Source organism: Notechis scutatus, chromosome 2 (genome assembly GCF_049901735.1).
Source record: "Notechis scutatus isolate UNSWTSFEM ecotype Mainland chromosome 2, rNotScu1.2, whole genome shotgun sequence".
NCBI classification, from domain to species: Eukaryota; Metazoa; Chordata; class Lepidosauria; order Squamata; family Elapidae; genus Notechis; species Notechis scutatus.
This window is the reverse complement of record NC_142010.1, coordinates 190,204,985-190,229,206: the sequence shown is the minus strand read 5'-3', so window position 1 is coordinate 190,229,206 and position 24,222 is coordinate 190,204,985. Positions and strand designations below refer to the sequence as shown.

Sequence of the window (24,222 nt, the reverse complement as noted above, 5' to 3'; positions counted from 1 at the left end):
GGAAGTGTCTCAACAATTACTCCCACCTTGGCTCTACTTTTCTTGGCAAAAATGCTCTGAAAAACGCCTTTTAAAATGCAAGTGATTGGTTTTAGCCTACAATTTTAGCATCCCCTGATAGTTTCTCATCCAACCAGGTTTGACTCTATTGTCTTTTTGAGATCAACTAAGTTCAGCTACGTAACATCTAAGGGCTTATTTAAGTATATAGTCTCCAGTAACTTACTCTGTAGCAAAATGCGTAGCACCATGCGGGCAGGGGTGGGATTCTACAAGTGCGCACCTATTCACTAGAACCGGCTGTTAACATTCTAAGCAGTTTGGAGAACCAGTTGTTAGAAGAAATTACTGGCCTAATCCTGTAAGGAAGGCAGGAAGGAAACATTCTGGTGTTGCTTACAGAAACTGCCTCTCCATTAACCCTTATTACATTCTTGGCAGGACTAGACTTCCTGTCTCAGGAACCTCTCTGGAGTTTTCCCCCTCCTTTGCTGGTACTTTGCTTGTGTGGAGTGACCATTCAAAGTTACAATGGCACTGAAAAAAGTGACTTATGACCGTTTTTCACACTTACGACTGTTGCAGCATCCCCACAGTCATGAGAGGCCAGGCGAGGAGATGCGTGCCTTGATGTGAGTGATATTGAGTTGGCCACGCCCAGCCAATAACATGACCACCAAGTCACATGACCACCAAGCCATGCCCACCACCCCAGTCACATGACCACCAAGCCATGCCCACCACCTAAGCCACACCCACAGAACCAGTTGTTAAAAAATTTGAATCCCACCCCTGCATGTGGGCATGGCTTCTGGATTTATTGGGGCTTATTAAGCAGGCATAGGACTGCATTTGAGATTGAGCTGAAATGTTCCCTTCTGGTTTTAGGTTTCTTTGATTCTAGCTTATAAGTAATAAAAATGGCTTTTTTGTTCTGGCTCAATCTTTAGCAACTATTCTAGAAAAACCTGCATTTTCCAGAGTTTACAATTATAGAAAACTAACAGAATAGTAAAGGTTGAAGGATCTGGTTTAGCGCTTAGCAATGTGTGGGTAAAACAGTTAAATCCATCCACGAGAGGTTTCCTGCTGCTTTCCATCAACTAAAAATATACCAAGTTCCTTCAGCCTATCCTAGGGCAGGGGTGTCAAACTTGCGATATCACAGCGGTGTCACATGATGTATCGGGACTTTCCCCCACTTTGCTAAACCAGGTGGGGGTGGGGCCAGCACGAGATGCATCCAGCCCGCGAGCCGCAGGTTTGACACTGCTGTCCTAGGGCATGTCTTCACATATTGAATCATCTTTGTAGACACCCCTTGAACCCTAATTTTCTGGAAATGTGGTTTCCATACCTGTACACAACACTCCCAAGTATGGTCTCACTAACACCATACAGAGAAGTCTAACGGTTGCATGTGTCTTGATGTAATTCTTCTGATGCAGCCCAAAACTTCTGATGCAATCCAAAACCTTATGATGATTCATGTTAAAATTTTGCAATGATCATAGCCAAAACTTTCTCAAATGTTTCCAAGCTATGAACTTGTATTCTCAGTAGTCTTCCAATTTGTGCAGATGACATTGCGATCTCATTCCATCATTCTATCATATCATTGACTAGAAGTCCCAATTTTCCATCTTTCACAAATTTTAATAAAAGTAGCCCATCAAACTCATCATCGTTCAGATCATTAAAAAAAAGCAGAATACTAGCTCCCAAATTGACACTTGTGAAGTGTAACTTGTTAGCATACTACAATATATAGCCTTTCCACAATAAGACCTTATCATTGAACATTTCTTAAATGTATTTCTACCTTCACAACAATTCTCAGGAAAACCTATACATTAAACATGCCTTAAAATAAAATATGAAAACTAAAATTTATCAAGAACCATTATCCATAGTTGATTACAATAACTATTATCAAATTCCTCAAACAACCTAGGAACTACCGTATTTGCCGGCGTATAAGACGACTGGGCGTATAAGACGACCCCCCAACATTTCCACTCAAAATATAGAGTTTGTTATATACTGCCGTATAAGACTACCCCTCTTCCACACACCTTCCACTTTTGCACTTTTTTTTTTTTTTGACGCCTTTTCTGCTTTGGACAATTTTGAAATGAGCTAATCCAATTTTGAACCAAGAATATGCAAATAGCTATGGAGTTTAGAAATGAGTTTTAAAAATATTTTTCATTGCTTACCATTAAGCGTAAAATATGTTGTAAATAAAATGAGAACACAGGAAACGTTCTCTTCTCAATACAGCTGATCTCTCTCTCTCTCTCTCTCTCTTTCTCTCTCTCTCTCTCTCTCTCTCTCACACACACACCAAAAACCCGGACACTGAAAAGGCTGCCAAGGAACAGTATATTCAATGCCTTCTCTTTAATCAAGAAACAAGGAATTCCTTAGAATCTTTTTTTTTTCCAAGTGGCCCTCTTTAAAAAAAAAATGGAGGTAACACTTTCATTCAAAAAGTCTTCCAGTATCTGGAGTCGCTCAGACATATTGAAGTGAGGCAGGAGAGTAAGTGAAATTTGAAATGATCCAGCTACCGTTTTCTTCCCCTCCCGCCCGAAGGCCATTATCTCCAAGTCAAAACAGAACGAGGGGAGGCAAAGAAGCCAAACACGCTAAAAGGATCTCTTTATTTTCCTACACAAGGTCACACCTACTTTTCCGCATTCAAAGGACAACCTCTCCTCACCACCACCACACACACACACACACCCCCAATACCCGCAAACAATGTTCTGGGCATTAATCACCATTGCTACATTAACCTGGTAAATTTATACCCTGCCTCCCCCAGTGTTGCTTTTGACGGCAGGATTTCACACAGCGGGCGCTCGCTCGCTCTCTTATCCGCTCTCCCACCGTTCGCACATGTTGGAAGCACCGTAAAACCTGATAACCCACCCGGGGCTCCCCATCCTTAACCTACAGCCGCCCGCATGCAAAACCTGCGTGCAAAAAAAAAAAAGAAAAAGAAAAAAAAAAAAAAGAAAAGTACGCCGCACGTGAGGATCTTGAATCCTCTCCTCCCCACACCGCTAAGGAAGGAAGAGGGGAAAGGTTGCGCAGCACGTGGCGAGTGACACCCGCCACACACACACACACACACACACACACACACACCGCTCCCCCAGCCTCCTCCCGGCTGCAACTCAAGCTCGAAGTGGGAGTCGGAGTCCTCCCGGCGTATAAGCGACCCCCCACTTGGAGGCATGTTTTTCAGGGCAAAAAAGTCGTCTTATACGCGGCAAATACGGTAATTTTACTAACTAGACTAGTTACAGCTGATCACACAAATTCCAACTTCCCTGTAGTATACAATGATTTACGTTTGTGCCACAAAATACATGAGCGTATTCACCAGGAATACGCAAATTTATCCCAATGAGTCACATTTCATGTCATTGTTCGAGCTGGTCACACAAAGTCCAAATTCCTTACTGCTCCCAGTGACTTCTTATTTTCAGAATACACCAGGAGTATGCAAATCAACCCAATGCTCTATTAATCAGTACACAAAGAGGATTATATACTGTAAAGTGAGTGGACAACAGTGGATCATTTCAATTGATTCTCCCTGTAGTTTTCATTAAGCATCTTTAATTGAACCAGATTTGGATTGTGCTATATGTACAAACATAAAAATAACATTTACTCATTGATCTGTAGTCTCAAACTCCTGGTAATTTGGCAATAATAAATTGGCAATACTGTAATAGTTTACTACTGCTTTCTTCCAAGATGCTTTTTCAATTTTTAGTTAATTTACATTAAATAGTGTGCAAATGTGCTTAGGACAAAAAAACAAGGCACCAGTAATATGTGTTGTATTTCCAATTATGTAGCATGTTTAAAACTGTTCTTAAAGTTGCAGTCACAGTAAAAAAAATATGCAGTGTCTATATAACCATTGGTTAGTATTCTGTGCTTCTCCATGGTGGGGCATGTTAGGGTTCTGGTCAGTCTTTAGAGTAGCTGATTAGAGCAATCTTGTTCTCGAAGTAGGTTCTGCTCGATGTTTTTAGCTTAGCCACAGAATTCCAAAAAGCTCTAGCTGTTTGAGCCAGCAATTAATTTCTTTTCCTTTCTCTTCTTCGGTATTCCTGTTTATATTGCCAGGTATGATTTTTGGCACAAAGCAGTGACAACTTGCTTCCTACATTGACTTGTCAAGAACAAACCCTCCATTACAACATTTGCGGTCTCTGTTGAGGCCATAAAGGTAATCTCCTAACACATGCGTGCTCTTCTCCTGACTTTTTAAAATTTTTTAACATGATCAGAAGTCCCCTTCTTTAGAAGGAGGCAGAAGTGCTTTCAAAAAACTACTAAGGTGTGATTGGCAAAGGAGACTTCTCAATGGCAGGGGTCACCAACCTTTTGGACCTCAGGGACCACCAAACTCATAATTTTAAATCCCGCAGACCACTAATATGAATTTTGACTGATAGTGGCTTGCTGACATTGGTGGGAAAGTTGGTGCCATATTCCAGAGCTGCAGTAGTCACAGAACTGGCCCTTTAGTCATCCCGGAGCAGCTGCTCCTCCACCTGTGTCCACCGGCCTGCCATGGACTGGAGGAGCTGCTGCTCTGGGATGACCAAAGGGCCAGTCCTGTGACCACTGCAGCTCTGGAATATGGGACTGACTTTCCCACCAATGTCAGCAAGCCACTCTGGGGCGGATTTCCCTCCCCTGCCATTGGTCTTACCTTCCAGTTCCAGCTCGCGTGGCTCTACTAAAGATAAAATTTGCACTCGGCTAAAGGGTAGGGGCCAGTGGGTGGGAGGGCCATGTGGGCGGTGCAGCCTTGTGTTCCCGCACATCCTGGATTAATTGCTTTGGCGGGAGTGCTTGGGGGGGGGCATTTCTTTGCGGACCTCCAAAATTTTCTTGCAGACCACCAGTGGTCCCTGGCCCACCAGTTGGTGACCACTGCTCTATGGTACTAAAAGTAGCTGTTTACTTCACATCAAGTAATCAAGAGATAATTGACTTAGGAGAAAATATACAATCCAAACCCTTTTGCTTATATATTTATTATACTTCTTCAACAAATCCTAATGAAATATCCACAAATACGGTCATGGAGGTTTTGGAATTGATTTGTACATGCAGCTTGATGGTTTATTTATCTTGTGGTAGTTCTTCATAGTTGATTTCTTTTACACTTATAAATAAAAATAAAATTTAACAAGATATTTAACTGTAACATACTTAGGGTAGAATTGGATATAGACAGACAGCTGAGATGTTTGGGGCTGGATAGCAAGTAATTTAAAAACCTTTTTCAAACACTGCAATTAAAAAGTAAATAATTTGAAAATAGTTGCAAATGATCAGCCTGTGGCATAATCTTTTCTTTACTAGAATGCTTCTGGTTTCCATGTAGACCTTGTAGACATTTTTAGAAAATTATTTGAAAATGGATCCATCTATAAAGAATAAAAAATAAAGATATAATGTGAAGTATGTGGAGAAAACTCAGAAGAGCAGAGTAGTGAATAGGTATCAGAAAGCCTTTTTATAAATTGGTGTTTTGTATTTTGCCAAATCTTTAGCGAGGGCCACTTTGTGAGTAAAAAGATTTTCCACTTGTGAAGACCTAAAAATGCTGTCAGACATCCAAATGTGTTCAGAAGCCTGTCCCTGGCTTAGGAAGTCTTCAAAGCAAGTCTTCAAAGCAATCATTATAAACAATTACCTGAATTTTTTCCATCATTACCTAGTGCAGGGTGTCAAACTCATGGTGTCACGTTTTTGACAAATGACGTATTGCAACTTCCCTCCTTCGCTAAAACTGGTGGGCGTGGCCAGCAGTGGTAGGATTCAAATATTTTTACCACCGGTTTTGTGAGTGTGGCTTGGTGGGTGTGCTTTGTGTGTGTGCACGTGCCAAATGCGCAGTTTGCGCAGGCGCAGAGGCATTTGTGCAGGCGCAGAGGCGTTCTAACTCACCTCCTGCAAGCCTGCACTCTCCTGGTCACTTCAGCAGCTGCCGTGCAGCACTCTTCTGTGCCGCGCAAAGCAGCTGCGCTTCAAATTCAGCGGATAAAGGTGAGTATGGGAGCCTAGGTGGGTGGGTGGGCCCAACAGCAGAGCGGCTGAGAGAACCGATTCGGTCTCCGCTGCTCATCACTGCTACCGGCTCAGCAGAACCGGGCCGAACTGGTAGAATACCACCACTGGTGGCCAGTGTGTGACACATCTAGCTTCCAGGCCATGAGTTTGACATCCCTGACCTAGCGTTTATTGCAGTTGTTCTGACATTCCCTCTGTATGAGACATTGTGGAGAGCGTGACCCCCTAACCAGTTAGTTATGTGAAGTACCTTTGAAACTAAAATATATTGCCACACTTAATAGTCATAGAAATGCTTTCGATTAGGAAATTCAATTCCATGTTGCCTTTTGTTGCTTTGAATTTTCCAACAAATGAAAATGTTTCCATATCCCATCAAGAAACAATATTCATTTACTGTAATTTAATTTAGCCTACCTATGTGATAACAATAGGAAAATTGAAAAACTCTACTTTTAATATAATTTTCCTTTTAATTAGAGATTTAGAGAGGCTTTGTGAATAATATGTGGGAATACATTCTGTTGAGTGCATAGGATCGGAATGTACAATAATCAAAATGGTAATCTTTTAGTATTATTTGTTTTTATTACTTACATAAAGCTGGTCAGATCTAATCTCTAAAGCTATTGTAATGAAAATAATTATACACCTCCTTTGAAGAGGGATGCATGTGTTATTTTCGTTTCTTTTGAAATACATAACTTTCACCCAACAAGTAAATTGCTGGCTTTCTCTTCACAAGTCATCATGTTGAAATCAGTGGGAATGATCACAATACCTAACACATGACTGTTTGCTACAATAGAGACAGGGTTTAATAATAATATGCAATTCTGATGAAACAGCTTGCAATAATCCTATATATATTATATTTGCTCAGAAGATTTACTTGTTTAATGGGATTTAGTCCTTATTATACACATGAAACCTTTCATGAAGGCTATATGTTCCCAGTATTGTATTTGGAGTAAAAACTATAACTGAAATAATAAAAGATACTGAAAAGTTTAAGGCAAAAAGAAATTTGATGCAAGTCAGTTAATATTTTTATAAGGTACTTAAACAAAGGAATATCTGGTTTACCATTTAAATAAGAATACTCAGTTGAAACAAGTATAAAACAAAGCACTAGAATTCAGCATTAAAATGTAATTTAAAATATGTACATAGGAAGATCAACAATTAAAAAACCTACTTTTAATGTCTCACTCAATATCCTGCAATTTGAGACAATAACAACTAAGTAGTATCTCCTTTTATATTTCATAGTTTAGGAGAGACACAGAAATCTCTAGGATGTGAATGGGGGAAAGCAGACTGGTTTGTAAGCACTTGCTCATAACAATGTATCTTGTGGACAATGAGAAATAGAGGGCTGAAATCACTTCAATAGACATATTCTGCTTTAATACACAAATTCTTACTTGCTTTGTCATATTTATTTTTAATTTATTTCCATTTTTTATGTTTGTGGGTGTGCTTTATGAAGAAACTGTTTTGTTGAACTGGAAAATTAGGACTGCAGAAAAAACAATTACTACCAACCTGCCTTCAATCAAGGACCTATATACTGCATGAGTCAAAAAGAGGGCTGTGAAAATATTTACAGACCCCTCACATCCCGGACATAAACTGTTTCAACTCCTTCTCTCAAAATGACGCTATAGAGCACTGCACAGCAGAACAACTAGACACAAGAATAGTTTCCCCCCGAAAACCATCACTCTGCTAAACAATTAATTCCCTCAACACTGTCTAACTATTTACAAAGTCTGCATTACTATTACTATTAACCTTCTCATCACTCTTTATCACCCATCCCCTCACACTTGTGACTGTACGACTGTAACTTTGTCGCTTGTATCCTTACGATTTATATTGACTGTTTCCTAGTATGATTTGATTGCTTATTGTACCCTACAACTATCATTAAGTGTTGTACCTTATGATTCTTGTCTCTTGACGAATGTATCTTTTCATTTATGTATACAGAGAGCATTTGCACCAAGACAAATTCCTTGTGTGGCCAATAAAATAATTCTAAAAAAAATATCCTTAGATATCTGCTCTGGCAAATCTCTATTGTCATGTAGTACTATATAATTACAGGTAGTCTCAACTAACAACCATTTGTTTAGCAAGTGGATGGAAACTAATCAAGAGGAGAAGCAGGCTGGAATTAAGGAGAAACTCCCTAACTGTGAGGACAAATAACCAGTGGAATATCTGGCTTTCAGAAATTGTGGGTGCTCCAACACTGGACGTTTTTAAGAAGAGACTGGACAGTCACTTGTCTGAAATGATTAGGATCTCCTGCTTGAGCAGGGGGCTGGACTAGAAGACCTCCAAGGTCCCTTCCAGTTCTATCCTGATTCTGATAACTGTTCAAAGTTACAACAGTACTGGAAAAAGTGACTTATAACTGGTCTTCCCACTTACAACCATTGCAGCATCCCCACAAATCACATGGTCAGTATTCAGGCACTTGGCAACTAGCCTGTATTTATGATGGTCGCACTGTCCTAGGGCCACATGATCGCTGTCTGCAACCTTCCCAGCTGGCTCCCAATAGACAAAGTCAATGGGGAAAGCTGGACTTGCTTAACAACCATATGGTTCACTTAACAACTGCAATGATTCATCTATCATGGCAAAAAAAAGGTAGTAACCTTGGGCGTGACTCGCATAACAACTGGCTCACTTAGCAATGGAAATTCTGATCCCAACTGTGGTTGTAACTCACTGTATTGTGAGTTTACATCACTATAGTGTTGAAAGAAAAATCCTTCTAGTTTAGTTCCAAGCTGGGAGAGAGGCACTGGAAATAAAATGGAGGCTAGCTGCTTGGAAAAGGTCCATTAATTGATGAGCAGAACCACCAACAGCATGTGGTTCTGGGGCAGCTGACAAATTAACTTGATTAACTTTATAGTTTCTGAAATGCTGCTGGGGGTTGTATAATGCAGTGAGCTCTGTGTCTTTTGATATTCTAATCTAATGGTGGTGGGTTAATCCTGTTGTGTCCTATCCTTAGAATTGGGTTGGGGGGAATGCAAATCCCATCACCTGGAGCTGAAGGTGTTTTGTTTGTGAATAGATTGGGCTGGTCTTTCTTAATGGGCACCAAATATCCATCTCTAAAGACTTCAGGCATCTGCTGGGGGATGTTTTACTATGCAGGAAACCAGGGTTGCTTTCTGTCTTTAAGAGCATGTTTTCTGTATTTCTCCTTTGGGGAAATATAATATTCTGCCTCTTTTGATATTCCCCAAAATATTTCATTCTCTGGGAGGGAGGGGTGTAATTACTTCCTACAAAAGCAAAAAGTTACGTGTGTTGGTGTGCTTCAGAAAATGTTCACCATTCTCAGACAATCAGAGGAACTAGATCCACTTGACCTATGACCTGCATCAGAATAGATGTTGGACTGTGGGTGTTGAAGCAGACGGATGTTGGTGCAACTGTCAGAAAGTGAACGCACCTGGTTAAAGTTCTTTGGGATTACAGTTGTCCAGAGCAGCTTATCAATGGAATCTCATCAGCTAATTACGAACAAAGTTCAGAAGCCTGGTGATTCAAATGACTGCTGTTTGCATAGAGCTCTGTCTGGTTAAAATGGGCTTTATACTCAGGGCCACAGTCCATGACAAAAGTTATGTCATGTACATGCAGAGTATGGAGAACATACGACTTTATAAGAAGAGGATGCTGGAACTATTCCAATTTAAGTGTGCAATGCTAAATTAGTAAACTAATTGTTTTAAAGCAGGTATGCAATACAGTCTTTATCTCTGGTCCATCAATGATCCATCAAATTTGCACAATCTGAAGGTAACAATATAAGGCAAAGGATGCCTTTGGATAGTACTATCATGTTCATCAGAGAGGTTCATAGAGTAGAAAATAGGTATCCTGCTGGATTAATCCCACCAATTGCAGAAAAAAAGTTAAGTTTGGAAAGAGAAAACATCTCTGTTTAAGGAAATACTGGCACTTACATCATTAAATGCCTCGTTATTTTGATTGCCAGTAACTTTGCCTTTAAAAGTTTAGGTGATTAGAGATTCCTGTGATTATTCTTAGTGGATCTACAACAAATGAAAAAGCAGCTCAGCTCAAAGAGTCTGATAATAAGAATATGGATATTTCCAATAAAGTTTTTAAATATACCAGATATCCTACAAGAAATACAATTCTCTATTTCTTTTTTACCAGTTTCGTTTGCTGAGAAATGTCGGAATAACATTTGATGATGTACTACAAATTTGAAGAGAGGGAACTGTTTAATAAATAATAGCTGGAGGGCTTTAATACCACGACCTTTTCAGAGCTTCTGTGGTAACCAATGAAGCTAATTTTCCCTTGGACATGCTTTGGCAGTGGAATTTACCTTATAAAGTTGTATGGAGTGGTGAAGATGGATGAAGTAGGCAACATTTTTCAGAATTCTTAATAGGAAGACTGGAATAAAACAAAAGGAATCCATAATGACTATAGAATGGATGCATGCTAAGCTTATCAAATATTTGCATAGTGATATCAATAAAATGAGGTCAGCTGTAGAGAAAGCCAATACAATTGACCTGTCTTTTCTTGGCAACATCAGAAAAAAAATCAGTTAAAATCAGGTGAACATCGTAAGCCTATTATTTGATACTGGATTGTCAGTCACTACAGTTCACCTATATAGACCTTTTTATTTTATTAAGTGGGTAAGCCCAAAAATTTCCTTATATTTCAGAACCACTGCTAAATGAGGAAGAATATAGTAGATTTGAATTTTAACCCTTTTTCTTGTTAATTTTACTACTGACTCACAAGTAGCTGTGTCAGTATCTAGATGACATACTTCTAACTCTTGACCTATTTTGCTTTTTATAAATAAAGCTAATCAGTATTAATGACTAGGATCTAGTTAGTATTCTACTAACAATATTGTCTTTTTAACTGACTGAAATTGTATCTACAAGAGATGCAAACATTGCACATACCATTTAAAGCCCATTTGCAAACTATTCCTTCTAAATCACTCAAATGTTTGCTGGGACAAGGACACACAACATCTTGGAGGGGATAACCCACCAGAAATAAAGTTAGTTCATAGAGTTTTCCATGAAAAGAAATGTACAGATGTATTTGTCTTTACTCAATTATGTATGTATGTCAAGTTGATTGAACTTCAGAATTTTTGAAAGGCTTACATATTTCTCCATTATTTGCAATTTTGCCTGTTAAACAGTTTTGGATAGGTAGTCCTCAACTTACAACCACAATTGAGCCCAACATTTCTATTGTTACGGGAGACATTTGTTAAGCGAGTTTTGCCCCATTTTATGATCTTTCTTGCCACAGGTGTTAAGTGAATCATTGCAGTTGATAAGTTAGTAACTAAAGAATTCAGTCTGAAGTCGAAAAATATAGATGAGAAATCAATTTACTTTCATGTACACCTAAAAAGGCATATTGTACCTTCGCTCCCCCTTCTTTTCAACTTTTTCCCTTTATTGCCATTTTAATAGCAAGGTCAGGGGTCAAAACCAGCCATCCCACCCAGAACTGTAGCCATAAGAAACAAGAAGGAAGAAGATGGATCCAGGAAAATGGGTCAGGGCAGAGGCAAAAGACTAGTATGTGCCAGTCTACAATTCAAACCCCAGCAAATCTACAAGATGCTTTATGTTGTAAAGCCTAGAGCTCAAGAAGGAATATAGGTCTGATGCTGGAGAATTGCCATCAGTGGAAAGCAAAGTTCTGGAGACAGCTTGCTTCTAAAACTAGCCAAACAGATCACCTTTGCTCCGTGATATCCCTTGAAGTTTCCATATGTTCTGAAATTAAGTGCCCTCCAGAATCCGGCCCCTTGTTATTGGGCCTGCCTTCCGAGTTTCTCTGTTGTTCTTCAGGAGTGGATTCCTTGCTGGTTCTTGAGCCTGGCAAGTTCTGCTAGATCAGATCCTGCAGTCTATGAGTATTATAGATTGTTAACATTATGGAAGAAAGCCTCTCTGTTCACAGAATGATAACCATGGTAGATATGAGCAGACACAAAATGTATGTTCCCTAGAAGTGCTGTTTGATCCCTATAATCAACCTACTTATTGTTCTGTTTTTATGAAGCAGGTACAAACACATCTCAACATAGCAGTGGCTTGCACCTCCATTCCCAGTCATCATGGCCTAGCCGTGTTGACTGAGTAAGTTGGCATTTATAGTCCAGCACATCTGGAAGCAAAAAACTACAGTAAGGCTGTTTTTAATATAATATGCATCAAGAGTATGAGGTCAGTTATTTTCTATATGTAATTTTCTAAAACTACATATAGAAGTTAAAGTTAACTAAACTAGCTTAAAACTATATATAGAGACTGAAAGAATTTTGATCATAGTTCCTTCTACTAGTCTTTGGTGTTTTAAGCAGACTTTTGAGAATTAACCTGTGCTCACAAGTAGTTTTTGACTTACCACAATTTGTTTAGTGACTGTTCAAAGTTACAACAGCACCGAAAAAAGTGATTTATGGCCATTTTTCAGTTACAACCTTTGCAACATCCAGAGGTGGTATTCAGCAGGTTCTGACCAGTTCTGGAGAACCAGTAGTGGAAATTTTGAGTAGTTTGGAGAACTGGCAAATACCACCTTTGACTGGAGATTTTACAATATCTTTCCTCTGCCATACCCACCAAGCCATGCCCACAGAACTGGTAGTAAAAAAATTTGAATCCAACCACTGGGAGCATCCCTGTGATCATGTGATCAAAATTTGGACGCTTAATAATTTACCAACTGCGCTGATTCACTTAACAGCTGTTGCAAGAAAGGCTGTAAAATGAGGAAAAACTCACTTAACAAATATTTCACTTAACAACAGAAATTTTGGAGTCAGTTGTGGTCATAAGTTGAGGACTACCTGTATTAAGTCCTCACTAGTGGCAGGATTTTTTCAATTTCTTTTATATTCAATTTGGCTCCAAGTACAAGAGAATTATGGCATCTATCATATCTAACATAGCATAGTTGTGGATATGTAGTTATGTGTTTAGATTTTGTTATGCACTGCCCTCTTCTGGTAAGAAACATAATACATCCACATATTTGAAGTACAGTGTTAGTTTCTTATGTAGAGGATCCTCTGTCATTAATTCTCCACTCGTTAGGAGAAATTGCTAGGAGGCAAATATAGAAAATTCAGCAAGGCCTTCATTTTTCTATATACAGATTTTAGAAACTCAGTTCTAACATCCATAAATTGCAGAAGTGGAAAGCATTTAAACAGCCTCTATATTCACTAAGCTAAATATTATTCAAAACTTTGCTAATCCCTAACCAAGAATAATTAAGTATTGATTATTTTTAATCAAACTACAGGCATCTCCTACTAGGGTCTTATACTGAGCAGGTTGGTATCTTTTTCTGAGTTATCAAAAATGCAATGGTAGCTATATTGGCCATAAGAATATTCAAGAGTTAAAAAGCCACAGAAAGAATAATTTATTAACTATTTTAATAACAGTAAGATTTTGAATTGATTACAATTCTTAAACATGCTAAATAGCAACAGGCACATGTCAATTAGTAACATAATTTTTTTTAAAAAAATAAGAAAATTATGTATGATTAGGAGCAATTTGGATGTTTTCTGCTCGAATGTGGGACAAAAAAGAGGTGTTGACTTCAGCAAGAGTGAAGTGGCATTGGAGTACAGCCTGGTCAGAAATGAAATGAATTTTAAAAAGGATTTGAGGGGCGGAGAAAATAATAACACTACTTCCAATCTTTTCTCCCAAAAGATGAACATCAGAATAATAATGTATATTAAAATAGTCTATAATTGTTATATTGTAGAGAAACAAAACCCAAGGTTAAGTTGGCCCCTTGGTTGCAACTTCTGTCCTCCTCCAAAAGTTGATGTCAAACCATACCTTAATCATCTAAGTAATTCATCATGTTAACTGTGTTCAACAATTTTGCTTTCAATTAAATGAAGTGCATTTTTGACTTTTGGGCTTGGATTATTTACTTGTTGGGAGTGGAGTCTTTCATTCAATACCAAGCAGTCTTCAGGTTAAGCAGGCTCCTGATTTATATATCCTCTCTTGGAGATGATAATACAGTGTATTATTATATTTTGTATATGTATATTCAGGTAAGATTGGTTTCTTAAGTACCTAGCTCTTTTAAAATATGTGTATATATTTTTCTCAAAATATTCTAAGATTTGTTTCTTTTATTTTAACCCTTCCTTCTGACTATTTTATCTACTTTCCCCTGGTTGTTTCTCATTGGACAAAAGCATAAGGCAGAAAATGGCTACATAAAGAAGTTATTTGAAACAGGGAAAAGATAAATGTGTTTCTGCTTATTTTCTCTATACTCTAAAATATAATCCCTTTATGTTTTACAGCAACCAATTTTGACATAAGTGCTGGAGAATTTAACACATAATATGTAAGAAAATTTGAGCTGGGTCAGATCACTGCTAATTTTTTCCACTGGCTAAGCAGATGATTATGAGGAACCTATAAGTAGGACATAAGCAAAATGGCATTATCTGTTATATTCTTCAGACGCTGGAACTGACAGACATAATTCTGCTGATAATTACAGAAAATATATAACTACAAGGACTAATATATTTCGATAGCTATGCCAGGACCTGCCCTATACATTTTGGCATCCTAGGCAATAGTTATATTCTATCCCCCTTATGGGTTAGCTCATCTTCCAGTTTTGTAGGAATTTCAAAAAGAACACTCAAGAGTGTTCTGAGTTTGTGGTTAAAAAAAAAATCAACTTTTTCTTTTCTTGGACATTTTCACTCTTTTTACACAAGTAGTTTTAAGTATATTAGCACCCATTTTTGTCATATGGCAACAATTCAACAAATTTAAGACTTGAGTGGATGTCCTGACTTGCAAAATCCACTGTTACTGCTTTTTCCCCCCTTGTGTTTTTCCAAAGTCTTTTAAATTTTAGAGCTCCATAAATTTGCTGTTAGAAGGCTGGTGCTTACTAGACCTTGGCCTATAGATGCCCCAAGCTTTTGCCCGTTTTATAGCTATATAAATTGGTGTCTGTTAGTGCAGCTGGTGATAGCAAATATGTTTTAACTTTTGGATGATTTCCCTCTTTCATAACTTGCTCTCTAAACTCTCTTCCATAACTCTCAGTGTTTAAATACAGATAATGTAGATGGCATTCCATGCGTAGTCATTTTTCATGTTTGTATAAAGGTATTACAATCTTGGCAGATCTTTTTTCCCCCTGCTGGTTTCAATTTTGCCTCTTCCACAATTGCTGCATACTGAATTGCTATGTTACTTGACTATCCACCAGCAACCTGAATTACAACCTGGTCAGTTATGATTAGCACAACAAATGTCAACACACTACCATATATCTTATATCTCAGCATTAGCAATTTGCACAAGTTATTCACATTTCCCACATAAATAAAATCAGCATATTGCAACAGTCGGCTGTGATTTAATTTCTCTTACTCTTTTATCTTCCATCTCTAAACTGTATTTATTCATTTACTTGCTAAAGTTTTTATTTTTCATCACTTTTCCAACTTTTTTTAGGGAAACATGGGAGATAAAATAAAGAAATGAATTCTATATTTCTCAGGTGAGTTATACTTTGCTCTAGGATACAAGGTAGTCCTCGATTTACGATCACAGTTAGGATTAGAATTTCCATTGCTATGCTAATCACTTAGTTTTTATAATCTCTCATGCTGCGGTTATTAAGTGAATCTGGCTTCCCTCATTGACTTGGCTTGGTGGAAGCTCATGGGACTGTCACAAATGGTGAACATGTACCTTTGGTTGTTGTAAATACATGTTGCCAACTGCCCCAATGTTGGTAATCTGAGCACAAGGATGCTGCAATGGTCACAAGTGGAAGGATTGATCATAAGTCATTTTTTCTCAGTGCTGTTATAACTATGAACAGTCATTAAATGAATGGTTGGCAATTGAGGATTACCTCTAAAATAGAAAGATTACAGAATTTCTACCAGATTGTTTAAATGTTATTTTCACAAAAGATCTTGAAAAGGGGAAATACACATGCCCAGACACAACAAAATAAAGGCACTTTCCCTATGTGAACTAAAAGTAAAGGTTAACCCCTCATCACTTTTTTTGTGTATGAACAAAAAAACATTTGGCTTTTAGTCATTGGACTATGAACCTGGGTGTGTCATATTCAAACATCAAAACAGAAGAAAGCTATTACATCTGTACACATTTACTGACTTTAATCTCTAACTTTTACTGTGGGCTACTTTTAAAGCTGTTACACTGAGCCGCATTTATCTGGCTTTAATCTTACAATATTTATTTACTATCGGCTACTTCAATACATCCCATCTGTTGTAAGCAGAAATGTCAATAACTGAGGCCAGCAGAATGTAGACCTACAATGCAGTGCAAAGATTGCTTTTGTAATGAGGACCCAGGAGGTTGTGAAATTACTGCTATCATTGAGGGCCCCTAGGAGAACAGACTGTACTTAGTAGAAAAATAACATGATGCATCATACCAAGAATGCCATAGTGTTTCCGGGTTGTAGTTCTGAGATAAGAGAATGGAGTTACACAACACATTGCTTAGCAGGAAGTAACCCAGGCATATAAACCAAATAAAGCAGGCATACACAGAGTGACACTGTTAGTTCTATAATTGTCTATTGATTGTAGGAGAGGAAAATCCAATTTTGACATGAGAATGTTGATGAATATTTGCCATCAAGTTGTTTTCGTCTCCTAATGACAACATAGATTTTCTCCATGACATATTAAGACTAAAAAGGTAAAGGTTCCCCTTGCACATACAATGTTAGTCCTTTCCGGCTCTAGGGGGTGGTGCTCATCTCCATTACAAAGCCGAAGAGCTAGCGCTGTCCGAAGATGTCTCTGTGGTCATGTGGCCAGCATGACTAAACGCCGAAGGTGCACGGAATGCTGTTACCTTCCCAGCAAAGGAGGTCCCTATTTTTCTACTTGCATTTTTACATGCTTTCGAACTGCTACATTGGCAGAAGCTGGGACAAGTAAGGGGAGCTCACTCCGTTACGCGGTGCTAGGGATTCGAACTGCTGAACTTTCTGCTTGACAGGCTCAGCGTCTTAGCCACTGAGCCACTGCGTCCCTTAACTGATTATAATTGGCCAGTTCATACAAACACTAAAAACACATTAAAAAATGTTTTTATTTTCATTAAACTTAAAATTTCTCTCCACAATTTTTTATCTTCTTCAACAACAAAGGCAGTTGAGGATATTTTGAGATTACATTTAAGTTCATGTAGTCTGGTTTTTTTTGATAAAGCTATGTACAGATTTTTAAGAACAATAAAAAGGAGGTGGGGGGAACAAGGTATGGATTGATTTCTTCGTATTATCTGTCATACTGCTGATGAAATTACCTGCCTCCCCCCCCTTTGTTGCCATTTGTGGTGAGCACATCATGTTATTTATTATTTAGCCTGCATTAAGTGTTTAAACTGTAGTATGCAAGCTTTCAGAACATGAAAAAAATATTCCTTAGTCTAAATGTGTAAAGACAAAAAGGTATATTTCTGAGATAAGTTCTGTTTATATTAAGGGGATGGGGTGGTAGCTGACTAATAAATACACGAGTTGCTGGGGCAAAGCAAAAAACAATATGTTAATTTAGACATTTTACAAATAAAGGCTTATGGGTAGGTGCAACTTAAATTTCAGCAAAGTATATCTTTTGTGTGCACACACATATATATATGTATGTATGTATATATGTATGCATGTATGTGTGTGTGTGTGTGTGTGTATACACACACACACACACACACACACATACATGTTTTCTGAGGTTTTCGCCGGTATTTGTATGTGGATCTTTGGTTATTTGGGTTTTCTCCCGAATTTGGGTTTTCTCCTGTAATCACTGATTGGAGTATGACGCCTTTATATCTTTCCCCTAAATTTATAACACTTAATATAATATATAACTTCCATTTGGCTTCTGCTTAGTACATTCCAAAGTTACACACTATATTTTAAAAAGAGAAAAAATTATAAATATATAATATAATTAAAACAACAATCCATACCAATTCAAATCTATTGTTAATATTAGTATTCATTTAAATCTTAAACATTTTACACATTACTTTTCAAATAAGTATCATCCTTCTATGGGAACACTTATAAACTTTCCATAATTACTTTCCCCCACTTCACTCATATTTTAAAACATTATGTCATTAAAATGTTCCCATTCCTTCCTTGGTCAATTCTCTCATTTATTTCATTTCATTTATTTTGTTTACAAATGTTTCACTGAATTACACTGAGTATTTTATCCCACTTTTTAATCATATGTTGTTTCCAATTTTCTAACATTATTTCTAATACAAATATAACAATACAATCTTATGTACCTTTGCAGAATCACTTTTTCAGTTAAATTTTTACCCATTATCTCTAAATAAGTCCTGTTTCTTTACATCTTGCTCCACACCTTTGTAGCTTCTCTTCCCTTCCTTCCTCCCTTGCTTCTTCTCTCTGCCCTTTTTACCCCCTTGTCTCTCCACCTCTATTTTCCTCTTCTGTGGTCCCCTTTTGTTGCTTTCTAATATTATATCCACTTTTCACCTTATTTTTCCCTTTTGTGGTTTTTTGGGGGGGTCTTAAAGTCTCCATTCTCTTTCCCCCCTTTCCCCCTTCTTCCCTAAATAAAGTTACTTGTTCGTCAAAGATGGCTTCTTCTTTGTCCCAATCTTCTTGTTGCGCAGTCTTTTCTTGCAGTTTCTCATAGGTACAAATTGCCATTTCTAAGAATTGAAAAACAGACCCGAGAGCCCTTCCCTTCTTGTTCCTCTTCTTTATATTTTTAAAATTCCATTTTCAGTTCATCCACAAGTGATGCCATTGTAAAAAAAAATTTCAAACAACCACCCAAGTGTTTTTAGTCAAATATAATTTCCAAAAGTCCCAAAGTCACCAAGCAATCCAAATACACACAAGCTGTTTCTTTTAACACTTTCTTCTTTTTTCCCTTTCTCTTCCTGGGGTTACTATTTAGTTGCGAAGTTCCAGTTAATATGTATCTTTTAGAAGTCTTGTTAGAATTTAATCAGATTCTTTTAAGTTCCAGGCAGTCTCCTCCTTCCAAATCCTACTCTTATTCTTTTCCTCTCCCTTCCCACTTACAGCAAAAAAAAAAAAAATTTTTTTAATGTTCAGAAATCCTTATTGTCCCTTGACATTTAATTATCCGGTTTAATTACCTCTTGATGCCAAAGCAGGTTTTTCTGATTTCTCATTCATCTCTGTTCGCTGTCAACATAAGGAAGGAGAGTGAAAGAAAAAAAAACTTTCCCCTTTCACTTTCATTCGCTGCTTCCGAATCTTCTTTGGGAGCGATGTATCTTTTTTTAAATTTAAATTCCAGGATACCTTGGTTGCTGCTTCTTATCCCAGTCAGCCAAAACTTTCACTTCTTAACTTCCTCCTGCACTTTCTTTTCCGGATGAGTGCTTCTTTGAGGCGGCCATTTCTGACTGCTGCTCGTTTGCCTTCGGGAAAGGGAGTTTAGCCAACTGGGGAGGAAAGATGCGGCTTCCCTCGACCTTGCTGGGATCTCCCCCCTCTTTGCCACCTCTACGGGGTGGCTTAGCCCCGAAGCCAGACTGGCTCAGGACGCTCCAGCGGCGAGCCCAAGCAGAAACCGCGTACGATCACGGATTCCTGCCTGCCGCCGAAGCCCTGCAAACCGGAAGTTTTCGGTTCTTCTTTTTTGATTGAGTTCTTGTGTTCTTCAATGTGTGCACTTATTTTTCTGTTAGTTTGTCCGATGTATGTGGTGGGACAGGCTGTGCAAGGGATTTCTTATGCTCCTTGGTTTTCTAACTCGATTTTGTCTTTAGGGTTTCTTAGGATGGTGGATATTTTTCTGTTTGTGCAGAATGCTGTTTTAATGTTGTGTTTTTGGAGGATCTTGCTGATTTTGTCTGTAGTGCCTTTTATATATGGGAGGAGGGCTTTGCTGTTCTCTTGTTCTCTGTCTTGGATTTTGGTTGGGGTTTCTTTTTGGATTAGGTGGGTAATCTTCTATCTTTGGAATCCATTGGCTGTTAGTACGTTAGTGAGAGTGTGTAGTTCGGTTTTTAGGTGTTGTTCGTCGGCTAAGCATTTTGTTCTGGAGATGAGTGTCTTGGCTACAGAATTGATCTGTGCTGGGTGGTGGTGTGAGAGTGCGTGTAGATAGCGGTTTGTATGTGTTTTCTTCTGGTAGATGGTGTGTCCTAGGGAGCCATTGGATTTTTTGTATACTAAGACATCTAGGAAGGGAAGTTGATTGTTAGCTTCTGTTTCCATGGTGAATTGTATTTTGGGGTGTAGGCTGTTGAGGTGTGTGAGGAAGTTGTTCAGTTTTTCTTTCCTGTGTGGCCAGGTTATGAAGGTGTCATCTACGTATCTGAGCCAGAGTTTGGGTTTGTGATCATATTTTTCTAGAGCTTGTGTTTCAAAGTGTTCCATGTAGAGGTTTGCGATGATAGGTGAGAGGGGTGATCCCATGGGTGCTCCTTCTATTTGTTTGTATTTTTGTCCGTTGTAGGTAAATTATGTATTGGATAGGCAGTGGTTGGTCAGATCTAGGATGAGCTTGGGGGGGCTGTATTTGTTTTGGATGGCTGTCAAGGCTTCTTTTGTAGGCACCTGGGTGAAGAGGGATATGACAGCGAAGCTCACTAGTAGGTCGCTGGGTTGTAAGTTTTGTTTCTTTATGATCTCGATGAACTGGAATGAGTTTCTTACGTGTGAGTTGATGGATTCTGCATAGGGCTGTAGTTGTTTGGCGAGAAATTTGGCTAGGTTTTGTAGAGGTGAGCCTATGGAGCTGACTATTGTTCTAAGTGGGGTTCCTTCTTTGTGTATCTTGGGGAAACCATAAAGCTTAGGGCATCTGGATGATTTCTCTCTGGGTATGATTCTTAGCTGGATTTCTTCACTGATGGGGGAGGCTTTTATTTTGGTGGTGGGGTCTGTGTTTAGGTGTTTGTATGTGGGGTCTTGGAGTAGGTTGGTTAACTTGGTTTGGTAGTCAGATGTGTTCATAACCACTGTCGCGTTGCCCTTGTCTGCTGGTAGGATTATTATGCTGGTGTCTTCTTTCAGGGGTCTTCAAACTTGACAGCTTTAAGACTTGTGGACTTCAACTCCCAGAATTCCTGAGTTAACATGACTGGAGAAGGAATTCTGGGAGTTGAAGTCCGCAAGTCTTAAAGCTGTCAAGTTTGAAGACCCCTGAATTAAAGTAATGTCATAGCCTGTTTTCAGTTTCAGTTTATTAAAAATCTTGCCTCTTTTTTAATGATTAAGTTGTCTAGCATCACAGGGTACATAAAGACAAGTTGTTACGGTCTATTATAACCTTTCCAATTTTAAGTAGAATACTCATGTAATAAATTCTGATTTTTAAATCCACTTTTCAGTGTTCAAGATCTTTGCAGAATAGTTTATTGCTATAAAGTTTAAATGTTGAAACAAATATGTGGCCAACAGCACATCAGGGAATACAAAAATTAAAATAGCAAACATTCCTGCAGATTCACCCTGGCTCTGAGCCTGTTGGAAAATTCAGTTTTAAAAGGTTTTCCAAAAGTTTGCAGGCTTGGGACCAATGGATTGGGGTTAGGGGGTGTTGCTGTTATTTTTTAGGACAGAAACAGTGACACTCTTGACACTGCTTGTTGATGTGGAACACTGTGCGTTATTCTGCCCAATCTTGTAAGCTAGTCAGAAACAATATAAAGTAGAATGTGTTCAATAAAAAGCATTTCAGCTGAATACCAGGTAAATAACAAAGATATAGCAAAGCTATGACATTCATTGGGTTGTCACAGATGCTGACAGTAATTTGCTGATATAGATTTTTTTTTAGTTACTAGTATCAGAATACATAGTCACAATTTCAAGTCCAGTCATTATGCTTTTACAAAATATTTCACAATGTTTTCCTAATTTATTTGGTGTTAGTCACTGTGCTCCATTTGAAGTCATAAGACATATGACTTACAATGCATTGGCAATGACACTGGTTTCATCATTATATGGATCATAAGCAGAGCTAAAAAGCAGTAGCAAGAATCTTAATGTATTTTATTGTTACTACACCTTTTGACTGAATTATAAAATAAATGAAAATAAAATGTTTAAAAATAAATCTAAATCATCTTGGATAGAGATGTGGTGCCTTGATATGATTAAGTACGCATTATATATAAAGTGATTTCTTTGCTTGCCTTTACTTGTTTGTATTCCATTTATCTGTAATATAATATCCCTGTTAATGAGAGAAGAGAAAGAAATTTGTGGTTGCTTATATCCACATCATTTAGTTTCCTCCCCATTTACAATTATTGAATAATTGCTGAAATATCCTAGGCCCCAGATTTGGCTGTCCAATATCAGAATGTGTGTTAATTGGAGATGTTGCTGTTTGTTGGCATAGCTGTCTATTGTGTGGCCTTAATTGGCTCAGATTCCTAAGAAGTGGTGTCTATGCAATTTCTTTCCCACAATTCTGTTTATTAAAAGAGCTTTAGAATGGCAAACACCAGTAAATGGCAAAAGAAAGGGAGAAATAGACCATAAGCTTACACAAAAATCTGTCTAAATTAATTTAAATGGGTTAATCAAACATTTAAAATCTTTTAAACACTTTTATTATAAAAGGAGAACTATGACCTGCTGAAGTACATGTCTATTCAATCTGCTGTTCAAGTGCTAATTTTATGGCGCTGGTGTTTAGATCCTTATTTTACTTTGTTTAGGCCAAATAGTCTTCCAACAAAGCGGGTTCAGACAAGAGGGCCATTTTATAACATACCCCAAATTTAAGGTTTAACTCTATAAAGCCGAGCTGATCCTATGATTTTGTTGCTCTTATTGCCTGACTAGTATTTTAGACTGTTTTCACTGTTAATAATTTACAATCACCAAAATGTTCCCGAGCTGTTAGGGAAATGATGTTTTGGCAATATTTTTATTAATAAATTACGGACCTTTCCAGTTGGAATGGTGTACAGCTTGCACCACGATTGCACTCAAAACCTTGTTTCCACTAAAGAAAAAGCCTGTGGAAAGAAACCCCAAACATAAAGTATTTGGAATTATTTTGGAATAACAGTAGCATTCTGAGTCAGTAATTCTTAATTTCTTGTCAAGGTTCCTTTCCATTTTTAAAAATTACAGAGGACCCCAAAAGAGCTTTTGCTTATATGGGTTATATTTTCAATGTTTACTTTATTATAAATTAAAATTCACACATTCACTACTACTGGTTAAGATTATATGAAAGGATTTTGATATGGTTTATTATTTTTCAAAATTGACTGGCAAATTAATTTTGATTTTGGGGACCGCTGAGGGGATTTTGGAGGACTCCCTGGAGTCTTTAAGAAACACTGTTGTGAGGAGAGGTAGTCCTCGACCTACAAGTTCATTTAGTGACAGTTCAAAGTTACAAGGGCCCCGAAAAAAGTGACTCATGTTATGACCATTTGTGACCTCTGCAGCGCCCCCAGGATCATGTGATCAAAATTCAGATGCCTGACAACTGGTTCATACATAGCACCGTTGCTGTGTCCCAAGCTCACCTTTTGCCACCTTTGGACAAGCAAAGTCAATGGGGAGCCCAGATTCACGTAACTATCCCAATTACTAACTTATCAACTGTAATGATTTTTTAAAACAATTTTGTGGCAAGAAACGGGGCAAAGTTCGCTTAACAAATGTCTTGCTTAACCCCAGAAACGTTGGGCTCCATTGTGGTCGTACGTCGAGGACTGTCTAATCCTTGAGGAGAGGGAGGGGGAAAAACAAAACAAAAAAGATTTCCGTTCAGCTTCTAGAGAGTTTAACTTACTAAGAAGCCACCGAATTCAGTTCCTTCTCTCCCGTAAACGCCCTTGAAAGATTGAACCCTAAACGTCGAAAAGCGCGGCCGACAAGAAAGGCTTCCGCCTCGAGGCCCGGGTTGAGCCCCGAGGCCCCCAACGGAAGGCCTCTCCGCGCTGCTGCTGCTGCTTAGCGCCTCCTAGCGAAGCTCTTTTC

General features: G+C 38.2%; 1 long non-coding RNA gene across 1 annotated transcript; it reads right to left on the bottom strand.

Moving 5' to 3' along the window:
• Window positions 1-6,818: 6,818 nt before the first annotated feature.
• On the bottom strand, window positions 6,819-24,213 carry LOC113420373 (uncharacterized). Its single transcript, XR_015748007.1, has 4 exons — window positions 24,035-24,213; window positions 10,508-10,578; window positions 8,060-8,157; window positions 6,819-6,913 (listed from the first exon to the last, which is right to left on the bottom strand). It is a non-coding gene; the product is annotated as an uncharacterized LOC113420373 (long non-coding RNA).
• Window positions 24,214-24,222: the final 9 nt, after the last annotated feature.